Source organism: Canis lupus, chromosome 1 (assembly GCF_011100685.1).
Source record: "Canis lupus familiaris isolate Mischka breed German Shepherd chromosome 1, alternate assembly UU_Cfam_GSD_1.0, whole genome shotgun sequence".
NCBI classification, from domain to species: Eukaryota; Metazoa; Chordata; class Mammalia; order Carnivora; family Canidae; genus Canis; species Canis lupus.
Genome location: NC_049222.1, coordinates 115,218,454 through 115,244,763, shown reverse-complemented (window position 1 = coordinate 115,244,763; position 26,310 = coordinate 115,218,454). Strand labels below are relative to the sequence as shown.

Genomic DNA, 26,310 nt, shown 5'->3' with positions numbered 1-26,310 from the left:
GTTCGGGTAGCTGGCCCATGCCTCTTTCTTTGTGTGGTTTCAGGTTGGGTTTTTCTCCCTTTAGATGATGCTTGAGACCTGTGACATAGGTCAACTCATGAAAGTAAAGTAGCGGCTGCAATCATCCAGCAGAAGCTGGCTTCCATCATTCATTCATTCATTCATTCATTCATTCATTTATTTTAAAGATTTATTTATTTATTCATGAGAGGGGGAGAGAGAGAGAGAGAGAGAGAGGGACAGGAGGAGGGAAAAGTAGGCTCCATGCCGGAAGCCTGACATGGGACTCGATCCCGGGACTCCAGGATCACCCCCTGGGCCAAAGGCAGGCTCCAAACCGCTGAGCCACCCAGAGATTCCGCCCCCCCCCTTTTTTTTTGGCTTCCATCTTTTAGACTGCTGGGGGCAGGGGACCAGTAGGTTTGCTGTGGAAAGATTGGTGGGGGTGGTGAAGGTGGGAAGTGTTACCTGGAGCGAGCCAGACTTTGTAGCTTGGGCACCAGAGCACTGCTTGTGCTGTTAGGGAGAAAGTGCTGCAGACTTAGCATTAGCCGGTTTCCTTTTCTAGCTTGTTATGGCTTTGAGGCAGACTCTGCCTCATAATCGTTGAGATGCTTTCTCCTCCCACTTCTGAAAGGCTGTGATGTTAGGGAGGTGGGCTTTCTTGGTGGAGAGAACCTGGGGTTCATTGGTTGTAGTGGGAGAATGCTTGCTCTACCCATGTTTTGGGAGAGCTTTCTCAGGGAGAAGTTGCAGAATATACAGGGTCACAAAATTTCTTGCACGATCCCAGGCTCTGAGAAGAGATGCCTGCTCAGCTAGTGGGTTAACCGATAGCACCCAGCCTACCCACCAGACCAGAGAAGGCGGCTCAGATGTCACTGGGATTCAGGCTGTCTCTTGGTCCAAGCAGCTGCAAGCCTGGAGGGGGTGTTGAGAGTGCTGAAGCTCCTGTGGGAGGTGTTCCTGCACTGCCATCTCCAGGCTTGGTTCTGGCAACAGAACTGGGGGGTGGTGGAAGGTGTGTGGTGGGAAGAGGGTCAGAGCACAGCCTTTAGAGGGAGACAGACCTAGCTTCTGCACACATTCCTTCCACCCACTGGCTGTGTGACCCTGGGCAAGTGATAGGGGTTAAGCCTCAGTGTCCTCCTTTGGAAGGGGTCATCATCCTACCTCACAAGATGATTCCAGGATTCAGTGAAATAGTGTATATATAAAGCATCTGGCACAGTGCCTGGCACGCTTCTCAGAATTATTTCAGCGGCTCACCAGCCTGCATCCAGGTGGGCTCAGCTGCTTATGTCCTCTCTCTCTCTCTCTCTCTCTTTTAAAGATTTTATTTATTTATTTGACAGAGAGTGCACAAGCACAAGTAGGGAACGGCAGGAAGAGAAAGAGGGGGAAGGAGACACCTCACTGAGCTGGGAGCCCCGATGTGGGCTCCATCCCAGAACCCTGGGATCATGACCTGAGCCAAAGGCAGATGCTTTACCAGCTGAGCCACCCAAGCATCCCGCATCTTCTCTTTAAAGGAATTGAAGAGGTCTGCTGAATTGTGCAGCTCAGTGAAAACCCAGAACATGTACCCACTTTCCTCAGTCTTCTCCTAGGGAGCTCTGAACTCTGAAACCTAGCCAGCACCTTCAAAGGCCAATTCTTTGTCAAGTATCTGGGCCTCATTACCTAGGGAGGTAGCTTATTTCAGAGTTGCAAATCCTGAACAGTTTCATGTCTGGATGAGCCATAGGTAGTGCTGGCAAGGCTTTTTCATGAATAAGACAGCTTATTATTAAGTTTGGGATCAGCCCAGGGGCTCTTTCCCTAGATCCCCTTCTTGCCCTGTCCTCTTCCCTCTAAAGAAAGAAAAAAAAAAATCTTTATCCACTCAAGTTAGAAACAACCCACAGCCTCAGGTCATGCTGCTATCCCTCAACTGGTAATGATGTAGAAAGAGGAAGAGCTTCTCACTGATAACCCCAAAAATAACTTGCAGAAATGCTATCACAGGGTGTAGAGGTGTTCCAGTCATTGACCTGGAACATGGGACCTTCTAGAGCGCTTCACAGAGCCATGCTTCTTCCAGGGTTCCTTCCCCAGTGCTTCTCACTGCTTGCTCTTCCATCCTCTGTACTGCCTTCCTCCGGGGGAGCCCCCCCTTCCCGAGGTCACTTCCTGATGCCATTCCTCAACTTAGCCCCTATCCCCCCCAAAAGCAATCAAATCCATAACCTAATAAGGCAAAAGAATGAGGAGAATGTCCGCCTCCCAGCCTCTCCCCTAACAGGGCGCAGGCCGCAGCAAATTTGGAAATTGGAAAATGTTACAATGGAGGGACAACTGACGATTGGGGGAGTAGTGGGGGTGCAGGCGGACCCTGCTGGAGGGCCACCCGGTTTGCGCTTTCCAAATCTGGCCCACACACCCCTCTCGCACAGAGAAGTGTATGGAAAGGAACAGCCTGAGTCAGCCGTACCTCCTTTTGGGATTCACGGGCCAGGAGAACCTGAAGCATACATAGACAGGAAGAGTCCTCGGTGAGAGCCCCCTTGGAGGGGCACTCCTCCGTCACTACTGGGACTCACAAATCGAAACACGTTCTCCGAGATGAGCAGTTTTCTTCCCCTTGACTGTGCCAGGGTTGAATTAGCCCGGGCGTTAATTAAAACTTGTCGGCACTTAGAGTAGGGCCCCCCAGAAACCTGTCACCCCTCCTACATCATTATCCCAGGCGAATCAACCCTCTCTGACGCAGTTTCCATTCTCCACTCAGAAGGAGGAAGGGCCCCTCTCCGCCTGGGAGCCCAGGTGGAGGGGGGCTGACTGGGCCAGACCTACTTTGTTTTGGAAGGTCAAGCTTAGTAATTAACCTGAACGCTTCTGGGAGGGGGTGAAGGAGAAGGAACCAGCGCTAAAGATGTGCCAGGTCTTTCAAATTGCTAATTATCAGCAGGCATGAGGTCATCCGTAAATATATCTAATACTTTAGCTGTAATTAAGGTGCTCATTAAAAGTGCAGGGAAGTTTTTTTTTTTTTTTTTAAAGGAAAAAACACAAAAAGCCTTTGTTTCGACTTGACAGGATGGTTCAAAACAGGCGGAGGACTCAAGGCACAGGACTAGTTTCCTGCCTTAAGAACCTTTACAGGAAATCCACTGCAAACAATATTGGTGACCCTGCCAAAGAGGCAAACCTGGGGTGATGTCATTGTTCGGAGCTGTCATTGCGAGCCTGGCTTTGGGGGAGGAGGGTTGGTGGGATTGAAAAAGGAGTTTGTGAATGTGTGTGTGTTTAGCTGTCCTCAGAAGAGGCAAGTCAATTGAAAAGCAGGGCGGGGAGGGAAATCATAAGTGGGGGGTCTTTGAAATATTCTTAGCTGGGTTCAACTTCTCCAAGTTTAAAAAATTCTCTCTTGCTATTTTTGCTCCTCAAAATGCTGCTGCCTTTTTAAGAGACAGCCTTTTCTGAGCCATTCCGCATTTAGTGCTTTTCTCTATAGTGGGATTTGTGGCCCACAAGGCAGGGTGCTAAGTTCAGCACTAGGTGAACGCTGCCACTCCTCTAAGAACGAGAGGCTCCGTTGTGAAGTGTGGAAACTGAGACACAGGCCTAGTTTCGTGTGTCTGTTTTTTCCACAAAAAACATTTTGGAAAACCACCCATGCCATGAGTTGGCACCTGTAAGTTGTTAATCTTCCCATGTGCCTCCAGGAACCGTCTGGAGCATCTCTGAAAAAAGGACAAGCTTAGCATCTTGTCATTTTTCTTCTGGCTGGAAGTCTAACAGAGAGGCATAAACACAGTCTTAAAATGAAAGCAACAAAAATAAACTCAAACCAGCCCTGCATGAAGACATTAATGCAAAATATGCAAGCTGGCTTGCTATTTATACGGCAGAAGGCAGTCATAAGAAGATCCAGGCCTGGTTAAGGAGAGTTATGTCTTTTGAGGTGCTTGTTACCCAGAATTCCAAATAAACCATGGATGATTTACTCGGAGGAGGTTCTAATGCGGGGTCTCCTTTCATGTTTGCACAGTCTGGTCTCTTGATGAAAGCTCTGAAATGCTAATGCAGGATCAGGATACAGTTTGGAGTGCCCCCTGCACCTTCCTCTCCTTAGAAAACATCCTCACAGCTTTAAAAGGAAGTTTGAGGATTAAATATAAGAGCCATGTAAGTTTCCTGAGGTTCATATCCTGTGATCTGTTAGTATTCCCGTCCCCTCCCCCGCCCCCCAACTGATATTTACCCAGACACCATGTTAGGGTGGAGAGATAGCAAAGAAAACTAACCTACCTCCTCTCCTCAGAGCATTTACATTCTGGAGGGGAAAATGATCAATGAAATTAATGGCAAAAGTGAATTGGATGTTAAGGTGACGTGTACTTATGAATGTGACTTTTGGTTTACTACTCTCTCATAAATTGACCTCCGGGTGAGTCCTGAGCATTTGGTTCCTGCTGTGTGGGTTCATAAGTTCCCCAAGGCTGAGGGATCACTGTGGGATCCAGCTTTTCTTAGAACTGTCCTGGCTTGAGACACACTGCTGGAAAGAGAAGGATGTGGGCAAAAAGGATGCTTCTCTGGCCAAGGAAGCCAGAGTTGCAGTTGTCCACCATCAGTGGCATCTAGACTTTGTATGTGGGAGAAACTTCAGTGCCTCCTCAGTCTGGTCTTAAGTGAATGGGTGGAGGAGTCTAGAAGCCATAAGACTGCTGTTTTTATTTACATAGTGTGTGTGTGTCAGCTGGGGAACTGGTGGAGATCATGGTGGGGTGGTGGCAAAAACCACAGCCAGTGCCTGAGAAGATGGCTGCCCTTGGATTTGTTCGAGCTGCTGCTTGATTCTAGATCTGCCTTGGGCATCAGGAGCCATGTTTTTTTGTGGTAACCACCAGGAAGCTGAGTCCCTTGTGGCCTCAGGAAGTTGGTGAGGTTAGCACCACTTTTTGATGGGCTCGTAGCAGTCCCAGGGCTGACATCCTCATGGTTGTAGTCCTGGGATTTTGTTCTTTGGGAACACTTTGGAAATCATCCCTTGGAATGCTAGCTCACTTGCTAATTAGGTGGAAGCAAGAGTTGAGGGAAGGAGAGAGAGGCAGTTGCAGCCCAGCCAAAAATCTCAAGGCTTGATCTTCAATGTATGGAAACTTTAGCACTTTTCTGATCTTTAGTGGAAATAGCTGTTCACTCTTAGCACCAATTGGAAAGTGTGGGCAGCCGAGGGGGGTGTCATTCCTCTTGGGCCCCATAAAGCCAGTATATCCTGTTTCTAACATTTTCCTGACCATACCTTTGCCCCATGTCAGCCTCCCAGCCCCACCATTTGGTCAGAATGCCTGGAAAGAATGGCTTCGAGGTCCCCCAGGGAATTTGATGTTTCCATTCTGGAGTTTGGGGACCACAGAACACCCTCCATTCCCACCTGGGATTTCAGGTTGTCTCTGGGTCTGTGGGAGCATAGCGCAGTGGGATGGTGGCCAAAGGAAGCTGGAAGCTGAGTGGGGGTGGTTTTGTCACCCTGGGTGGGCAGTCCTGTCACTTGGGCCATTGTGAGGGGAATGGATGTGAGTGCTTCTGGTTTTCTTCTGGAGCTGAGGGACTGTGGTCCTGGATTCCATAAGGCAGGTGACAAAAACCAGTGAAGTAGCCTGGGTAGGGCTGTGGCAGACACTGTTCAGCTTCATCTGATTGTGGCCAGGTGGGAATGAGTGTCTGGGATTTCATGTTCCAAAAATTTGGAATGGAGTTTTAAGAGGCGATTAATTCAACTTAAAAAATAAATAAAATAAAATAAAATAAAATAAAATAAAATAAAATAAAATAAAATAAAATAAAATAAAATAAAATAAAATAAAATAAAATAATTAAAATAAAATAAAATAAAATAAAATAAATAAAATACAACAACTAGCAAGCTGAACAAAATGGGGCCTTTATGGCCCCTAGAGCTACCCATTTATGACCTCTGACCTTGAACATTTGCATGCTCTTGATCCTCTCTGCAGTTTCCTTCAGAAGTTCCTTCTTTCCTCTTGACTGGATTTCTACTGCTTAATCCTCTTACCAGGAAGGAGAAAATCCATTTTCTTTTGCTCCTTGTTGACAGCTCTGATAAAAGGTGGTTGAAATGAATGGCAGTGAAAGCGGGTTGCCTTATCTGTGGTGTTCCATCTTTGGGACACCCCCCCCCCTTTACCATAGCTAACAAATAGTTGGCTCCTCAAAATTCTCACCATGTACATGTTTTAGGATCTGGCTCCATGTTTCTGTGAACAAAAATAGCAGAAAGGTTTTTATTGTTTTTGTTTTAGAAGGTCCCTAACCACACTTACATACAAAGGCAGCTATTCTTGCACACACAATAACCTGGTGAACAATGCCAACGTTCAAAATTAGCTGCCAGTTCAAAATTTGCACCCAAGTGGCAGGTGTACAGAAATACTCATTTAGGAACGATCCCTTTAATTTGACTTCTGGAAGATATTGGCAATCCAGATTTTGTGAAAGAGACCAATTCTAAGATCTTTTCTTAGAAAAACCACAATGCAGCACTAATTACTGATGAGGGTTGATGGATTTCAGAAAAATGGGATGTACTTGGTGTGCAATAAATTTGTTAACTTGAAAAAATTTTTTTGACGCGGATTCCTGAAAAATTCACATAATTTTTTCTAAGCTCCAATCGAGGCTCCTGTTAATTGTATGAATGGTCCCACAGAAAAGGATCCTTGTTGAACTTTGAATTTGGACCTTCTGTCTGGGAAGAGCCAGGAAACTCTCCAGAAAGCCATCGCCCTCAACTTAACTTTTTTGGGCTCTGTTGCCTCCGCACTGGCTTGAGTATTTCCTGGCTCAATTGTTTTCTCAAGCTGGCCTTGAGTCCTTACATGTTATTTGTGTGCCTAGAAATAGCTGGAGGAAAAATGGTTGTAATGCTTTGCATTGCTCACTGCCTCTCCATGGATGGAAAGTCTCTCTGAGAGGGAAAGCACTTTCCACCCAGAAAAACAGCTGGGTGGAGGAGACTTCGTCACCCTTGTAGGCCCGTCACATCAGTCCAGCGGGGTTCTCACACTACCACAGCAAGGAGGGTGATAACGTTCTAGCTCTCCACAGATCGTCAGGCCAAGGTTCATGAGGTTAGAGACCAAGTAGGAGTTCTAAGTGGGTTCCGCTGCCAGCCATTTGGACCATACATGGGTGTTTGTTTTTCTTATCTCTGTCTGTCCCTTTTGGTGGATTTGGGATGAATAGAGGAGGAAGGAAATGAATTATGGAGAAAGGAGAGGTAGAGCAATGCATTGGGGAAAAAAAAAAGAGAGAAAGTGAAGCCTCCTCACCCATTTTAGATAATTGATCCCACTGTGGTTGATGAAGGAGATGAGGTGGTCTACGCATTCACCGTAGGCTGAGCATTTATTCGGTATGTGCCAGAAGCAAGAGTAAAATGAGCTATTCCTTCCTGTCCTCATCAGGCTTACAGCCCAGTAGGGAAGATAGGCTTTCAAAGCAGCAACAAAAATCCCAAATACTTAGTGTTCCAAAATGTGATCACGTTTATAAAGAAAAAGCAGATCCCTTTAAGAGGGTGCAGGGGGGAATTCGCTGTCATTAGGGGATGGTGACAGGGAAAGGAGACTTGGATGGTGCGCAGGAGTCAGCCTGGGAGCAGAGTGTGGGAAGAGAGAGAATGGGACTGGGGTGGCTGGGGCCCAGTGGGGAAGGGAGTACAAAAGGAGGTCAGAAAGTTGACAGCGGCCTGGATGTGCATCTGGTCAGGATCTTGGGTTTGATTCTAAATGCAATCAGAAAGCATTGATTCTATAAATACATATTTCATGCCAGTCACTGTTTGGGGGCTCTGAGTATACAGCTGTGAAAAACCCCAACAGAACCAGCCCTGCCCTCATAGGGCTCCCAGTCAAGTGGAACACCATGGAAACATGTCCTTTTTTGATGCTGGGACAGATCCCATGACACCTCATAAAGCATATGGCACTTTTCCATCTATTCCTTAGTTTTATTGTCACATCAGCCTTGTGTATTTTTTGTGTGGGTTTTTTTTTTTTTTTAAAGATTTTAAGTAATCTCTACACCAAAATGGGGCTTGAACTAACAACTCCAAGATCAAGAGTCGCATGTTCCTCTGACTGAGCCAGCCAGCCAGACACCCCTGCATGTTTTGTTTTGTTAAGATTTTAGTTACTTATTTACTTGAGAGAGAGTGTGCATGCAGGTGAGCATGCACACATGAGCACACACACACGTGCACACACGCACACAAGCAGAGGTGCAGTGGGAGGGAGGGGCAGATGGGGAAGGAGAGGGACAGCCGACTCCCTGCTGAGTGTGGACCCCCCCCCCCCCCCCAGTCACGACCCTAGTCACTACCCTGAGATCACGACCTGAGCTGAAACCAAGAGTCAGGTGCTTAACCAACTGAGCCACCCAGGTGCCCTTGTTTGTGGGTTTGTTTGTTTTTTTAAAAAGGATTTTATTTATTTATTCATGAGAGATGCAGAGAGAGAGAGAGGCAGAGACACAGGCAGAGAGAGAAGCAGGCTCCATGCGTGGAACCCAACGTGGGACTGAATCCCAGGACTCCAGATCACACCCTGGTCTGAAGGCAGGCGCTAAACTGCTGAGCCACCAGAGATCCCCCCCCCCTTTTTTTTTAAAAGATTTTATTTATTCATGAGAGACAGAGAGAGAAGGGGCAGAGACACAGGCAGAGGGAGAAGCAGGCAGAGAGCCCAACGTGGGGCTCGTTCCTGGGACTACAGGATCAAGCCCTGGGCCGAAGGCAGGCTCCAAACCGCTGAGCCACCCAGGGATCTCTGTTTGTGTTTTTTAATAGAAGTATAGTTGATGCACAATATTACATTAGTTTCAGGTGTACAGCAGTAGTGATTGGCAAGTCTGTATATTATGATGCTGTGCTCACCACAAGTCTATCTACCATCTGTCCTCACACAACACTATTACAGGACCATTTAGTATATTCCTTATGCTATACCTTTTATCCCCATAACTTATTCATTCCCTAACTGGAAGCCTGTATCACCCACTCCCCTTCACCATTTTGCCTGTCCTCCTACACCTCCCCTCTGACAACCTCAGTTCCCACCATTTGTGTGTTTCTGCTGTTTATTCATTTGTTTAGTTTTTCAGATTCCCTGTATAAATGGATATTTGTCTTTCTCAGTCTGACTTATTTCACTTAGCATCGGCCCTTTTAGGTTCATCCATGTTATCACAAATGACAAGATCTTACTCTTTTTTATGGCTAACATTCCATTGTCTGCATGTATGTGTGTAAATATACCATATCTTCTTTATTCATTCATTTATTGATGAATACTTGAGTTGCTTCCAATGTTGGCAGTTACCGATAATGTTGCAAAAAATGTAGGGTTTCAGCCTTGTGTTTTTATTTCCACCTTACAGATGAGGGAACAGATTTGCAGAGGTTATGTACTTGCCCACGGGCACTCAGCCAATAAGCAGCAGAACCAAGAATCAAACCGTGCTCTTCTCTTTCTGATTATTTCTCCCATGTCAGGGCTGAGCGATTGGTTCTCTTCTCTGTGACTTCATATGCCTAGGAGTAAGACTCAAGTGCTCTTGGTGATCCTTCATGGACTTCAGGCATGTGTTGGCATCAGAGCACCTACGATTTGGGTCCTGGGGAATGGGAGAGGAGAGAGTTGGTGATGGCCCTGCTTCAGTAGCCTAGAGTTCTGCGAGTCTGTGAGCATGTCACCTTCACCTCAGCACCTTAGATTGGAGACAAGCATTTGACAGAGCAGGACTGTTGAAACGGTGGTGTGATGTTGAAGAGTTGACTTAGCTCTCTGGCCAAACCAGGTGATGGCAATAGGAGTTGTTTTCTGTGTTGCTGGTGGGAGGTGCCCAGCTACATTCCTTTGCAGGCAAGCACAAACTAGATATTTTTGAAATTGAAGGTCTAAAACCAGCCAAAGAATTAATCCTGGTCTGAAAAGCATATGGTGAGACTATAGCCAACCTGACTTGGGTGTTGCCTTTTCAGCTTTGTTGGTTTTTAATAAGTCTAAAACTATGTCTCAAGAGAAAGGACTTTTGCGAACATCTTAAGCCAGGTTCCTTATGGCTGACAGTGGCTAACAGTGAGGCCTGCAGCCATGAAGGGTTCAAGTCCATCTTATGTTCATGTGCCCCTTGGCTGATGGGGTGCTGAGCAGATGTTTCAGCTGCTGTCATGGACTTTCCTGATGATAGGTCAGCTGGATTGGCCCAACTCTATATCACCTAGCTGAGAGGCCTTGTAGCAAAGTGAAAGCAGGCCCTGGACATTGGGCACTCCCAGGGTCCACAGCGGTGCCAAACAGAGGCTGAAGCTGGGCCTGGTGTCTTCTCAGGCTTTCTCTTGCCTTGGAGGCTGTAGCATGAACATAGGCTGTGAAGCCAGAGAGGCTCCAGTCTGGTCCTCACCCAGTACTTACTGCCCAGGGCACCTTGGGGAAGGAAGCGTCAACTTCCTCATCTATAGAATGGGTTCAATAACATATCTATGTCCTGGTTGTAATAGTCCAGTGAGGGATGGTGTGGGACTTGTCTGGCACATTGTAGAGTTCAGTACATGGTGGCTCTTTTAATAACTGCTCAGTCTCCTGGTTTGGGGGTTGGGATGGAGTCTTTCTGAGGTCTCATCCTGTTGGATACGGAGGATCCTTTGGAGGTAGGAGGTTGGGAACTGTTCAACTAGGGAACTGCAGGCAAGAGTGCTGTCTTAGGTCTAAACTTGAAGCCAGCTCCTCTTTGAAGATTGCACTTGAGTTCTAGAAAGTTCAGTTGCTAGATGTCAGCATTAAGCATTGAAGGGGTCTTCATTGAAGCGGAAGTGAGATTCCCAGAAAGAGGTACCAATCTATTATTCATTCTGATTATCTCAGACCTGGCATGGTGGATGGAGCCTCTGTGGCTCAGGGGCAGACTCAGTATTGCTGGGTGAGAAAACCAAGGCGGGAGAGAATGAGCGCTTTGTATAGCAGTGTCCTGTGAGGGGGCTGTAGACTTTTCTGAGGGAGGCAGGTGGGCCCCCCCAGGGCTCTGAGGAAGCTAGATGAGGTATTATGTGTCCTACAGAGCACCACATGCGTCCTTCCCTCTGGGAAGCCTTCCACCCAGGCAGGGCAACTGTGGCCGGATGTGGAAGGTAAACAGGCAGCCCTTCTGCTCTTTACTACAGACAGGCCCGGAAAGGCCCGAGCTGTAGCTTTTCATCTCAGGAAGCCCTGAGGTCCGCCTGGCTCTCCTGAAGCAGCCTCATTGTCCCTTTGCAGGAGCATAACCAGGTGCCCCAGCTTCTGTGGCACCAGCATGGCCAGGTGCCGATGCTGAAGTTTGAGCAGCAACCCTGGGCCCTCTCCCCTCCATTTTCTCTACTTGGGAGCCAGAGAATATTCTGCTTGAAATCTTGATTGATAACCCTTGCCCTTGGGATCAAATCTGGAAGTCCCCTGGGCCCTGCAGGATCTTCTCACCCCTTCCCATCCTATCACTGTGCTCCAGGCACACCAGCTGCCTCTGCTCCATGCTCTTTCCTATTTGTGGAATCCTTTCCATCCCCTCCTGCTGCCAAATCCCTAGCAATCCCAGCTCCTGCTCATTCATTAGATCTGAGTTTATACTCTTCTTTGCAGAGAAATCCTACCTGACCCCTCTAGCCTAAGGTTCAGTACCTTTCTTAGGGGCATGTCTGTCATCTCTATTTCTCCTTTTAATTGGAACCATCCTTTGCTTTCTCTGCTCACCATGAGACTGTGAAGGCCTTGAGAACAGAAACTGAATCCGTTCTGTCCATGGCTGTGTCCTTAGCGTGATGCCATCACATGTCTGGCAGATACAAGTGTTCCGTAAATAAATATTTATTGGATGAATGCAGAAATAGCCAATCAAGCAGGTAGAATGGACCTGCCACTTCTCCATCCATCACTTGTGTGTCTCTCCTTGATGTTAAGAGTAGAGATTGAGTGTCCACAGGCCCTCCTCTGAGAAGGCACTGTCACTCTCCAGAACCAGGCCGTCTCTGCAGGCCAGTTGAATCCCATCTAAACGCGGCCTCTCTGTTAAGCTCTGCGCTCTGGAACGTCCTAAGAAGTCCTCCCTTGGGTCACTTCCAGCCCCAGTAGGGTAGCCAGCTGTCCTCACAGAGTTGTACATCAATGCCTGTAGTGATGAGGCACAAATAGGATGCTTTTCGAGTGGGGAAAGGAGGGAAATCATAGTTAGAACAGAATCCTATTCTGTGCAAATATTTAACAAGTTAGATGTCCGCACGTTGTGTGCCAGGCACGGGTCTCAGCAGCGGGACACAACGGTGATTAGGACAAGAGGAAGGCCCCTGCCTTCAAAATGACACAGGTGGCTAAATGCAGGAAGACCTGTCTTTTTTTTTTTTTTTTTCTTTATTTAAACTTCATCCTTTTATACAGAAATTGCTACCTATAAGTCAAATTAACTCATATGGTAAGAGAGCGAAGTGTCTTGTTTCTAGGGATAGCTGGAAAAATCAAAACGTAGCCCATGTTTTAGCAGGCTGTCCACCTTCCTGAAACCCAGCTCGTTATTGTACCGTGGTCTGGGGCAGCCCACTCATCTCCACATCCTGAGCTGAGCCTGGAGACATGCAGGACCAGGAAAGGAAGCTCAGTCGGGCTATCTTTGGTGGCCATTGTTATTTATGGGGCATTGGCAGAGAAGCCCAAACCACGGAAAATCTAGAGAAAGATAGGCTACATGGTGTGGTTGAGCAGAATTCGATAGCTCCTCGTTGCTCTCCAGGCCATGGGACTCAGAATGACAGTCTGCCCTGTGTCTGCTGTCAGGCCTGGCCTTGGGCTTTGTCTGCCTCATCCCTCCACACCTCCCTCACTGTCCACGAGAGCGATGCTGGGGGAGCAGCCACTCTCTGTTCCGAGTCTGTGCCCCTGGGACCTTCTCTCTGTTTGGGACACAAAACCTGAGACTGTTTTTCCTTCTAAATACAACTTTGTTCTGCAGGAGAGGAGAAAAGAGATTGTTCGTTTGACGATAGTGAGGTGTGCTCTGATATGCCTCTGAAAAGGGCCCATTTGCCCCAGCAGCCTTTGCTGGGTATAGTGAGAGGAGAGGAGCCCAGGGAACTTAGTGGGAAACCAAAGCTGGGGGCAGTGGACTCTGTGTCTCTCTCATAGGAAAATAGAATGGTGCTGGATGGTTCTGTCCTGGGAAAAAGAAGTGGGCTTGGATATTGGCCTTGGTGATTTTAAAAATGTGTAAGCCTTTGCTTGCTGATTCTGTTTTCTCACTTCCCATATACATTTCTGGGCCTCGGCTGCTCTCTTGGCAATCTCTAGAGACTGGCTAATTTCTACCCCCAAGAGGGGATGGATTTGGCGCTTCCCCTGCACCAGGCACTGTGTTAAGTGCTGGGGATACAGGTGGTGGTGGCTGCCCTCCTTTCTCAACATCTATGCAGTGCATGATCCTTTCAATACACACACACACACACACACACACACACACACAGGAACATTTGCAAACAGAATCCGTATGTACCCATCACCCAGCAGGAGCAATTATCATTTTGCCAAACTTGTTTTCAGCACCGTCCAACACTCCACTTTAGAGTATTTTAAAGACAACTCCAGACATCACCCATAAATGCGCCTTATGTTTAACTGATACGGATGTATGTTTTCAGTATAACCACACCACACCCTGTCACACTTGATGCTTCTGACATTGCCTTAAGAAAAAACCAGAAACTCCTCCCCTTTGCCTTCCTTGACATTACTGTCTCTCTATTTCTTGACTTCCTCTCATCCTCGTCTCTGGCTCCTTTCCCTCTACCCACCTCTTAAATGTGTGTCCTTTTCCCTGGAGGATTTTTAAGATTTTATTTATTTATTAGAGAGAGAGAGAGCACAGGCAGGGGCAGGGGCAGAGGGAGAAGCAGGCTCCCCGCTGAGCAGGAAGCCTGACTTGGGGCTTGATCTCAGGACCTGAGGATCCCAACCTGAGCTGAAGGCAGACACTTAACCTACTGAGCCACCCAGGCTCCCCTCCCTGGAGGAATTTATCCTCCCTGGCCTCTGGTCTTACCGCCCTGTGCAGGACTCCCGTGTCTCAAGTCCCAACATACACATTATTCTCCCATGCAATGGTTTGCTCACGTATCACTGTCACCTGTTAGGCTCTGAGGTCTTTCATGGAGGAATGTGGCCTTACCTCTCCCTGAATGCTGGGCACCAGTACCACTCCCGGCCATGGGAGCAGCTCAGGAGATGTTTAAATGAGTGACCAAGGGAAAACGTGACCCTTCTGCCAAGTTTTAGACTTCAGTTTCTGAGTGCTGGCTGCTTGTGCAGCACATAATTCACTTTCAGCATAGCCTAGACCGCGCTCGATCTGCAGGCCCTTCCCTCTGGGGCTTTTCTGCCCGGGTTGGCCATTGCCCTGCCCGTGGGTCACATCCAGCTCAGAAGCCTGGGAGTCATCTTGTGACTTCTCACCCTGCCTGGAGGGGCATCCAGGTTTGCTCATTTCTGTCTCTCAAGTATCTCTGCAGATGCTCACCTTCCTCCTTTCCTTTGCTACTACTGGTGCCCTAGCTCGGGTCCACACATGGGCTGCTTCAGGGTGCACATTCCAGTCAGACTGTCTGGGTGCGGCTGCAGTGCTGCCATTCACTGTGTGGCTCCGGTGAAATGCCTTAACCCCTCTGTGAGGATAGTGCCTGCGTCCAGGGGCTGTTGTGAGACCTCCGTGAGTTAATGCTTGTGTGCCCAAGTCTCCTCAGCAGTCTCCCAGCTGTCTTCACTCCAGGCCCCTGCTTCATCGCGTGTTAGCCCTGTGAACGTTATCTTTCTGAGACTCATATCTAATCAGGTCACAAAGAAACCTGCCCCTCATGGCCCAAAGAATAATTTTGGAGTTCTTCAACCTCTCTGCCTTCTGGCCCCATCTCCTCCCACTTCTCAGGGGTCCCTGGACATCTGCCCATTGTTTTTTACGCTCTTGATGTTTCCACCACATGGAATGACCTTCTTCCCAGGTCATCCCCTATCAGAACACTGCTCCTCTTTCACAGCCTGGATTGGGTGTCGCCTGACCTCTACTGTACTCCGATCACACTGCCCAGCCTATAGTGTCCCTCTCCAGCCCGACCGCACACTCCTTGAGGGGTAGAGCTGTCAGGTTCTGTAGGTCTCCCCAGACTCTTGCTTGTGATTCTCTTTACTTGTCCTGAATCTCAGCTCTTCCAGGAGATGGGAAAGTAACCTGCAGGCCAGTTTTACCTTAGTAGTTGTTTAGTGAAAGAAACTTGAGGATTTTTCATCCCCTCTGCCTGTCGTTTTCTTTTTCTTTCTTCTTTCTTTCTTTCTTTCTTTCTTTCTTTCTTTCTTTCTTTCTTTCTTTCTTTCTTTCTTTCTTTCTCTCTCTCTCTCTCTCTCTCTTCCTTCCTTCCTCCCTTCCTTCCTTCCTTCCTTCCTTCCTTCCTTTTTTTTAAAGATTGTATTTATTTATTCATGAGAGACACAGAGAGAGAGGCCAAGACACAGGCAGAGGGAGAAACGGGCTCCACGCAGGGAGCCCGCAGGGAGCCCGACGTGGGACTCAATCTCCAGGACCAGGTCCTGGGCCGAAGGTGGCGCTAAACCGCTGAGCCACCGGGGCTGCCCTGCCTGTAGTTTTCTTGTTCGAGAGGAGAGTATGCTGTGGAAGTTAGAATTCACGGCAAGGGTTTGCTCCCCCCAGGAAGAATGGCTGCCAGCTCCGGCAACTCTGCTGTGGATTCAGGCTGCCTTTCTCTCGTCCTCCCCGTCAAATTCTATCTGTGGGCACCAGGCCAGACATTGAGGGAACTTTGGGATCTAGGCCTTCTTATCTTCCCTTTGTTTGTTGCTCCACCTTACAGAAGGGAGCAGGCTTCCACCATCTCAGACTGGAATGGCAGCACATGTGGTGTCTGCCTTCTCCAGCCTCCTGCCACCCACGGAGCAGAGAGGATCAAAGGCTTTAGCAGGGAAGGGAAGGGAATTCACGTCAGTGGCACCAGAAACCCCCCTTTCCCCTTCCAGAGCTCCACAGAGCCCTGTCTTACACTCATACTCGATCCGGTGGGATGTAGCGGCTACCGTGGAAGGGCCACAGCCACTTGGAATAGATTTCACATGGAGGATTTGAGACTTAACGCCATGGTATTTTTCAGCAGCACAACTGTGTTTCAAGTTGAGTCTTGTGTATCTGCCATTTTTATAAAATAGACAAAAAGAGCTGCTGAGGGTTAATTTGAGTAGGGGGCACCTGCCCTCATCACTGGCACCCCTCAAGGCAGAGCTCTTTTGGGATAGCTGTTTGAAAATCACTCCTTGTCCACTTCTCCACTCTTGTTGGCCTTGTTTAATCCCAGTGCTCAGAATAGTAGGTGGTGTGTCATAGATGCCCAATAATTTGAAAATTAGAATGAATGATTGCAGTTTGGTTGGGGCTCAGAGCAGTGTCTTCTTCTTGGGGGGTGGGGGGGTAGGGGCTAGGGGCTGCCCAGGAGGGGGGTTGTCTGATACCAGCATTTTGGGTCCAGCCTGGAATGAATGACTCTGGAATCCTGGAAGGCCTAGTCAGTCACCTTCTTTGGTTCTCAGGCAGTGTCAGGGAACTGACACCTAGCCATTTTGTTCTCTGTGGACCTGAAAGGCTGTGCCTCCCAGTACAGCTCCTGTTTCTCCTTTTTGAACTCCTCTGAGACAGAGCAGGTGGTTGGGGCTCTCTGAACCCATAGAGGACTGGCTGTTCTGCTCCAGCCTGAAATCAATTTCCTCCAGGCCCTGCGCTGAACCAGGCCCTGTGAACAGAGGGAGGGGTCTAAGCCAGGCCTCCCCTGCCACGTGTGAGAAGGAGAGTGATAGAGCCACTTGGCCTGGGAGCCACCAACCTTCCCCCACTTCTCTAAAGGGCACACAATGGCAGTTGGGCTGCACCTTTGTTTTATGAGTCACCAGTGATAGCCTGTCATAAATTGTTATTTCCTATACTTTCAGAGCTTTATCAAGCCTCTCCTGTGCAATCCGGGAACAGATTTGATGCAGGGTCAGTTAACACATTGTGTTGAAATCTGTCATTGTGCCCATATAAGGCAAACTCCTCAGGTTACTTTTTACCTTGGCAGAATCACAGGAATGTCAAGGTAACCAGGCCACCTCAGCATAGCTCTGATTCTCGTTGGGTCACCTGACTTGCCCTCCCTCTCCCATGACTCACCCTGCAGCCCAGCGCGAGGCCTGCGGTGCTTATGGTGGATGGAATTGGCCAAGGGCCTCTGGGACTGCACTTGGTTTTGTGTCTTCCTTAGAATGGGTCAGGTGAGAAAAACTACAGGAGGCACCTTACGTGGTGTCTGACAGCAAGATCCACAAACAAAGCAGTCTTGGTCAGACTTGAGGTTGATTAGGAGACGTGTGGATCCCAGCTCTGACACCTTCCAGCTGTGTGACCATGGGCAGATTGCTTCAGCTTTTGGAGCCTTATCTGTAAAATATAGAGCACTCAGAACAAATTCTGGTAAGCATTAAGTGTTCAATAAATGTGAGTCATTTGTACAGTTAGATTAGGGGAAACCTCATACCCCACCCAGTCATAAAAACACCTCTTGCTCTCTTTGAAAACTCAGCTCCATAGCAGCACTAATGGGTCAGAGAGAGCTGGAGCACTTGAGTCCTCCCTGGAAGACTTGACCCCACACCTTCACGACGGCGGTCCATTACCTCTGCGCTTCCCAACACACACGCACAAAGCCACTCCTCTGTCCTGACTGGGCCAGGAGTCAGATCTACCCCTGAGAGCAGCAGGGGCCTCCTCCTTCGCTGACGTCACACTGCTCCTGGAGACAGTTGCCCCTTATGACTGCTCTGTGGTTTGGCCAGGCCTTAGTACCAGCCCCAGGAAGGCCTGTAGGTGGGGCGAGCCGGAGTGGGAGCCTAGCCCTGTCACTCTGCCAGGGCAGACGGTTTCACCATTTTTAATGGAGCGATTATGAGTCAGAGGTTTCACTCTCTCTCTCTCTCTCTCTCTCTCTCTCTCTCTCTCTCTCTCTCGACTGGTTCCTCCCAATCCTGTAATTACCCTTTGGCTATAGAACGTTATTTTGGTTTTTCTTTTTTTTTTTAAATCCTTTCAAGACACTGTTGATACTGTCCTTTTGTGTTCAAGGGATCTAAGACAGAGTGAAAATAGCAAAGGAAAAAGACCCCCAGAGCCTGCTTACACGAGGCTAAGGGCTAGAGTGGATAACTCTGAACACCACCAATTACCTCTTGGCAAACTCCGAACTCTAAGCCAGGAATGTTGGGTCTGAGGCACCTCCCAGATTGACGATGGATTCATTCACTCCCTCACCCAGTATTCACTGAGCCCCTGCTCGGTGCCAGCTCCAAAGAGGAGTTGCACTGAGCCTCAGCAGAGGGTGGGCAGGCTGATGAGTACTCAGCACCTCCTTGGGCCCCCTGCCAGTGCTGGTCCACTCAGGGATGAGAGGAATTGATCATGCAGATAAATGCCCTATATTCTCTTGGCCTCTGAACTCACCCTTCTTCTCGAAGGGATCATCTTACTCCCGGGCTCTGAGTGGGAAGCCAGTGGGACAGAGTACATCTGAAACAAATTTATGTCTTGAGTGTTGCCCCAGGCTCTAGTCGTCAAGAGCACAGACTTCTAGACCAACTAAGTTCTGCCCTAGTCATGTCACCCGTCCCCAGACACCCCTCCCAGCTTTCACTGGAGTAGGAAAAGGTTTCTGACCTGATTGGTGGACCATTAAATCAGAATGTCCCAAAACAAGAAAAAGGAAAGAATCACCAAGGAGGAGTTGTAGTTGTCAAAAGCAAAATCTGCCCCACTGTTAGAAATCGCTTGTAGGCCTGGCATAATTACCCTTCCCCTACCACAGCCCAGTTTGTGGATCATGTAAGTTCCAGCAGGAATCAGGCTGTCTGCTAGAGGATGAACAGAGGGAGAAATGGTGGTATTTGCCCTGCCTCCACATGCCACCTGCCTTTTCACTTCTCAGTTCTGTCGGGAGTTTCTGGGCTGGGCCTTGGTGGCTCAGGGCAGAAGTAGCGCTTGCCTGAATGAGACTGGAGTCTGCTCAATGCCCCCTCTTGCTTTTTCTCCCCCAGTACCAAATGCCTGTTACCTAGGTAAGCAAGTCCATGGGTGGATTGTCCACGCTGAAATGATAAATCTAAAGACTTGTTTCTTGGGCACCTGTTAGGATTCCAAGCTGCACAGTCTCAGGGCCAGAATTGGCTCACTTGGCTATCTTTCTGAAGGATCAAAGTTTAAACCAGACGATCTTTAATCTCTCTTCCTACCCCGAAACCTGAGCTCAGCTGTAAGCCATTGAAAGTAAATGGGGTTTTTGTAGTTCAGACTCCCTGTTCTTCAGGTGAAGCGCCCCTGTGCCTGATGGTTTCACAGCAAAATGCCAGGTTGGGCGAGAGGAGGCGGAGGGCATGTCCCCAGTCTCTGCTGCTGCCCTAATTTAAAAACTGCCTTTTGGGAGTGGAAGTTTTCTCTTTTAAAGGTAGCTATTTCAGGTAGGCCTCACCCATCTCTTCTTCCTGCTGAAAAGCTTTCTTTTGAGAGCTGAGTGCTGCCTCTACCTCAACCCTATGGGCCCCAACTACCTTTAGTTGAGACCCTTATCTCCCTGTGTGCTCTGTGGAGAGGGCAGCGTCTTCCCCCTTGGGGAGGACTCATTTCTTTTGAGTGTAATCTGAGTAGCTTTGGGTTGGCTGGTTGGTTGGTTGGTTGGTTTTCCGTGTGTGGGATAGCTCCGGAAAAGGTCCATTTAAGAACAGAAACAAGTTTAGACTGGAGGACCCCCTCCCCTACCCTGGGTTGCCTCCCCCTGCTTTTCTGGGGGGTTTCTTTTAGCTCCATGGTCCAGTTCAGTTCGACAAATCCAGGGGCTCCTTAGTTCTCACTGGGCCTTGGATTCCTCACTTACAGAATGAGGGAGTTAAATTAAAGTGGTGGTTCTTAACCCTGGCAACATGTTAGACTCAACTTGGTAAGCTTCTTGAATTTCATTATTCAAGACCCATCTCCAGGGAATCTGATTCATTTGACCTGGGGTGAAGTAGACATTTTTATGAAACTCCTAGGTCCCATGTATTTATTGTCAGTTGATCTCCATTAAGGGTGAAAGACATACTAAACAGGGAGAGTTTTCTTTCAGTTTTTTTTTTTTTTTTTTTTTTTTTAAGATTTTATTATTTATTAGAGAGCACACACACAAGCAGAGGAGGGACAGAGAGGGAGAAGCAGACTCCCCGCTTAGCAGGGAGAAGTATCTGGAGCTTGATCCCAAGACCACTTGAGCCGAAGGCAGACCCTTAACCGACTGAGCCACCAGGCACCCCAAAAGAGTCATCTTTTCAATAAATAGTGCTGAGACAATTGCATATGCACATGCAGATAATGGAGTTGGACCCCTACCTCACACCATATACAGAATAATTCCAGCTGGATCAAACACCTGAATGTAAGAACTAAAACTATAAAACTTAGAAGAAAATGGAGACATAAGTCTTCATGACCTTGGATTGGCAGTGGTTTATTAGGACACCAAAAACACACATAACAAAGAAAAATAGTTATCTTAGACTGAGTGAAAATTAAAAACTTTTTTTTTTTTTGCTTCAAAGGACACTCAGAAAGTGAAAGTAAAAAGCCCTCAGAATGGGAGAGAATACTTGCAAATCATGTATCTGATAAGGGTGTAGTGTCCAGAATATATAAAGAATGCCTACATGGGATCCCTGGGTGGCGCAGCGGTTTGGCGCCTGCCTTTGGCCCAGGGCGTGATCCTGGAGACCCGGGATCGAATCCCACGTCGGGCTCCCGGTGCATGGAGCCTGCTTCTCCCTCTGCCTGTGTCTCTGCCTCTCTCTCTCTGTGTGACTATCATAAATAAATAAAAAATTTAAAAAATGCCTACATACAACAATGAAAAGACAAATAGCCAATTAAAAAATGGGTGAAGGGGGGATCCCTGGGTGGCTCAGCGGTTTAGCACCTGCCTTCAACCCAGGATCCTGGAGTCCTGGGATCGAGTCCCACATCGGGCGCCCTGCATGGAGCCTGCTTCTCCTTCTGCCTGTGTCTCTGCCTCTTCCTCTCTTTCTCTGTGTCTCTCATGAATAAATAAATAAAATCTAAAAAAAGAAGAAAAAATGGGCGAAGGATTAGAAACCTTTTCCAAAGAGGTTAATACAAATAGTCCATAAGTACATGAAAAGATGCTCAACATCATTAGTCATTAGGGAAATGCAAATTAAAACCACAGTGAGGGGATCCCTGGGTGGCTCAGCCGTTTAGCGTCTGCCTTCGGCCCAGGGCATGATCCTGGAGACCCGGGATCGAGTCCCACATCGGGCTCCCTGCATCAAACCTGCTTCTCCCTCTGCCTGTGTCTCTGCCAATCTCTCTCTCTCTCTCTCTCTCATGAATAAATAAAATCTTTAAAAACAAACAAAACCAAAATGAGATGACACCTCACAACCACCAGGATGACTGTAATCGAAGCGTTCAATAATAAGTGTTGGCAAGGATGTGGAGAAATCAGAACCCTCATACATTGCTGATGGGAATGTAAAATGGTAAAGCCTCTTTGGAAAACAGTCTGGTCGTTCGTTAAATGATTGAACATAGAGTTGCTGTATGTCCCGGCAGTTATACTCCTAGGTGTATACCCAGGGGCGCTGGAAATGCACATCCACTCAAACTTACACATGAATGTTTGTAGCAGCCTTATTCACAGTAGCATAGGTAGAAATGACCCAAACGTCCATCAACTTATGACTGAATGGGTAAATAAAATCTTACACATCCATACAATAGAATAGTACTTGGACAAAAAGTAACAGAGCATGGACACCCAGTATAACGTGGATGAACCTTTAGAACACTCTGAATGAAAGAAGCCAGACACAAAGGCCACATACCACGTTATTCCATTTATATGAAATGTCCATAAAAGGCAAATGCACGGAGACAGAAGGTAGACTAGCAGTTGCCAGGAGCTGGGCGTTGGGGGGACAGAGTGCTCACAGTTTGGTGAAAATATTCTGAGATTAGATAGTGATAACTGTATAGCCTCATAAATAACCTAAAACCTAAAACTCACCGATTTTTTTTTACTCTGATTTTTTATACTTTAAAAGGGTGAGTTGTATGGTATGTGAATTCTAACTCAATTTAAAAAAAAATGGTTCTCCAAACTATGCACCTCGTTAAAAAGAAGTACGTGCACACCTAGGATCCAGCAACTTTGCCTCTGTGTTGCATTAGTCCTCTGCTGTTGGCTAACAAATTCCCTCAAAGCTTAGTGGCTTCAAACAGTATTTGTTATCGTAAAAATTGAGAGAAAAAAACACCAGAAGAGCTTAAGAGTAATTCTAATATACAGCCAGAGGCAAAAACCTCTGGGCTTAAAGGGTCTCTGGAAGCATGAAGAACTAGGTCTGATCATATAGTAAAGGAATACCTTTACTCATTTGGTAGTCAGATAGCCAGGCTAAAGGAAGGGAGGTTTGGGGAAAAGTATGTGGTGTCAGCCACTAGTGTACAACCAGCAACGTGGTGAATCCTAGGGGCGGGGGTTGGGGGAGCTGGCTTCACCAGCTGCAGCACTGATGCCGTGGGTAGCACCTTTTGGAATAGAAAGGATGCAGTGATGAATAGAGCATCAACTGATCACTTACTGCACACTATGTGTGTATAGCCCTGTTGTTAAACGTTCACATCATTGTCTGTTATCCTCATTTTACAAAGGAGGGAGTGGAAAACAAAACAAAACAAAAAAAAAACAAAGGAGGGAGTGGGAGCTGAGAGAGGAGACTTTGTTTTCTATGGCCACACACAAGTGGCGAAGTGAAGGTTTGAACCCATGTTTGAGCTTTGAGGGCTCTTGCTCTGGAGCACCGTGCCACTTTGTCCTCTCCTTGGCCTGCCTCCTAGTCCGCTCATTGCTACAGTGTCCCGGCCCAGCCCTTGAACCTAGGTCTCAGCAAGTCCAGTGGCCCCAATGCCTGGGCAAACAAGGCACCTGAAGACTCCCGTTCCCCTTCCATTGGAGTGGCAGGCCAAGAGCATGTCTTCCCTGACTCATTTTTGGAATATGTACAGTTCCAGGATTTATTTTTGTGAACTGTTGAAAGCAAGCAGTTTTATCCCTAAGTTGGGACTCTCACCAGTATAAAATGGGATTAGAAACCACGAAGTCATCCGTGACTGGACATGAGAAGCCCCCAAACCATTCTGTTGGTTCTAAGGTTTACTGAGCACCAGCTGTGCAATGCGGTGGGGCCCTGCAGCCAACAGGACTCGGCTCTCACGGAGATTATGGTACACTTGGGAGGGACACTGGTTACGGACAGAGGACATAATTTCTGAAAGTAACAAGTACAGCAAATACGACGTAACAGAGTTAAGTGATTGTAGGGTGCAGATATCAAGATCGGAGAAGGCTTTTTGAGATGATGTTATCTGAGGAAAGTCCTGACTGATGAGCAATAGCCAGCCCTGTGAGGAGCTGCAGGAAAGTTTTAGACCAGTGCTTCTCATGAGGTAGGGACTGCACTCCAGAATCAGCCTGTTGCAGTAGCAGCAGCACATGTGTTTCCGAGAGCTTCACAGGGTGATTGGCTGGGGCGGAACGTTGGCTACTGGGGAGGGGGCGTGGGGGAGAGATGGTTTCTGGAGAGACACGCAGGACCTCTGGAATGCTCACTACTCCGCTCTGTGGTATTTATACCTCTCCTTCAACTGGGAAGTCAGAGCTTTTTCATGTAGGCTGAGAAAACTCCGAATAAGGCAACGTCAGGCCAGGACCTAAGAAGCATTCCATATTTCTCTGTAATTGCTTTCAAATTAGGTTATGTCATCATGGGGCAGGCACATGCAGCATGCCCGCTTTGCCCTTGGCTAGCTGTGGAATTGGGTTCTGGGTGGGCAGCTCATTGTGTCCCCCATGCTACAAAACCACCAGCCTTAATTTCCCCCCTCTGGCTGGCCTGCATCTGTCTACATGGTAGCCCTGTTATCATGAGTGGTTCATCTTCTTTTCTCAGCCTGCTCCCTGGTTTCTGTCCCCTTCGGCTGTGGTTAAAGGCAGTGGGTCTTCAAAACAGTACTTATGTGTACAGTCTCAGAACTGTTCAGAGGCTCACAGATTCCCTGGACAATCCATACAGCTGTTGCCAGGGTGATTGCCTTTTTGCTGGGCTGCTGGCAACCCAGATTCCAGTAGGCTGAGGCATCGGGCCCTGAAAGGGCCTTTATAGTTGGTGGATGAAGCCCAGAGGCCAGGAGAGCAGTTTCTGCTTTCAGGAAATGAAAAGATGCCCCACTGGGGCCAGGCCTCGTCAGAAGCCTGGCAGTAGCCAGGCAGATAGGTGATAAGAAGGGTGGATGCCTATCCTTGGGATAAATAGCTGTCCCTCCCTTGTGTCCAAGCCCCAGACACCCTTCCTGAGGACCCGTGGAAGCAGGAACCATGGGCAGCATCAGAGGCCACACCAGGCAAGGTGGGAGTTCAGGAGGTGGGACGGCGCCCTCCCCCTCAAGGCAGCTGATGCCCCAGCGGAGCGGCAAACCCAACACGGTATTGCAGAGCCGAGGTTTGAAAACTCCCAGCACCGTAGGGAGCCCTGTCTTGCCTCCGTGTACCCTGGGGGAGTTTGCTATGGCCACTTCCAGTCAGTCCTGGGCCTGGGGAAAAGATGCAGCTGGTCCTTATAGGTCAGGCTGTTGGCCTGCGATATGCTGCTAAGGGGGTGGGCAGCACACACAGCAGAAGGCGGGGGATGCCGCATGAAGCAGCAGAGAGTTTTTCCTAAAATTCTGTGAAACGTGGTGTCAATGGAATCCACATGTGAGGATCTGCTGCGTGAGTAGGAATACTGCAGCCTCCGACCCTGGTCCAGGAGCCCTCCTTGCCAGGGCTGATCATCAAAGCCAGCGTGCTTGCCCCAGCCAAGGCGCTTGGCCGAGCCTGTTTGTAGGCCCAGACTGACTTTGCAGGAGACTCCCTTTATTCTGGGTTTAGTGGAATTCCAGTTTCCAACAGATACTTCCCTCCATACCACCCCCTTCAGTATTACCACCATGTTTTGTAACAGGGACCTTGTTTTGTAACAGGAAGTCGTTGAGAGAAAGAGGGAAGCAAAGTTTTTCCAGCTGGGTCAGCCGCATCCCGCCAGAACCCTTTCTTGCACTCACCATCACTCTGCCCGCTGGAATACCACTTGGTTGCCCTGGGTCTTCAAATGTTTGTTTCTTATTTAGTGACTGCCCCCAAGTAGAGTTTAACTCTTTGGGTTGGGGGAGGGAGTCATCGATGAATGGCTCATTAAAGGCTCCCCGCCCCCACCCCGCCACATTCCTGGCTGCTTAGGTCACCTCCCAAACAATATCCATCATTCATTCCCCCTGCCGCCCCGACATCCTGGCCACTGGGAGGGGTCCCTGTGACACAGGAAGGACTTTATGACCAGCATGCTAGACCTCCTCTCCCTCCCCCCACACACAGAGTGACAAAGCAGAAACAGCCCAGGGGCCCCTCTGAAGCCTGCCTTCCCTGGTGCACCACAGCACTGGGAGTGGTGACTGGATCCCAGCAGAACCAACAAGCCCATCTTTCTCCTTCTACCCCTTCCTCTCCCCCACTCACACCCTGTGCTATTTTAACAACCAGAGAAGAATCTTGAACAGGCTGCCAGTGTGCAGAGGCAGGTTCTAAAGCCTCTTCTCTGTGGTTTTCTTCACATGTATTCTCAAAGACAAGTCCACATCCTTCCTTCCTCCCTAGATAGGTCAAGGGCTGGGTGCAGACTCCCTTCTCAGAATGGCAAGGACAGGCGGGAAGCTGCAGAGCCACCACTGGTGTTGTTTTGCCTGCCTTGCACTGGGTCCTGGCCACCCTTTAAGAAGCAGGCGAGCTTCGGGAGGCACAGCTCTGCCTGCTTCACTCTGTGAGCTCCCCCCCAGCTCGGGGGCTGGGCTGAGGCTGGGACCCTTCTTGACCCCATCCTGCTGGCTCTGCCAGGACCTGGCATCCCACTCGGACATTGTGGATGCTCGGCTGCCCTGTGTTTGTGTTGACAGGCTCTGTGACCTTGGGCAAGTCACTTCACCTCTCCCTGCCTCAGTTTCTTTATTTATAAAGTGGAGATGATAATTTACATAATGACGAGGTTGGTGGTTTTAAAGAGTTACTATGTA

General features: G+C 48.4%; 1 protein-coding gene and 1 long non-coding RNA gene across 7 annotated transcripts in view; one reads left to right on the top strand and one right to left on the bottom strand.

The window, feature by feature from the left end:
* ACTN4 (actinin alpha 4) overlaps window positions 1-26,310 on the top strand; it is a 73,038-nt gene that overhangs the window by 14,428 nt on the left and 32,300 nt on the right. The gene's annotated exons all lie outside the window — the stretch shown is intronic.
* LOC111098216 lies at window positions 317-25,506 on the bottom strand. 2 transcript variants are annotated; one of them, XR_005354652.1, is made up of 5 exons: window positions 25,309-25,506; window positions 17,287-17,553; window positions 6,234-6,266; window positions 5,971-6,108; window positions 317-4,132 (listed from the first exon to the last, which is right to left on the bottom strand). It is a non-coding gene; the product is annotated as an uncharacterized LOC111098216 (long non-coding RNA). The 2 variants fall into 2 exon arrangements; XR_005354651.1 differs by lacking the exon at window positions 25,309-25,506 and adding an exon at window positions 17,790-17,915.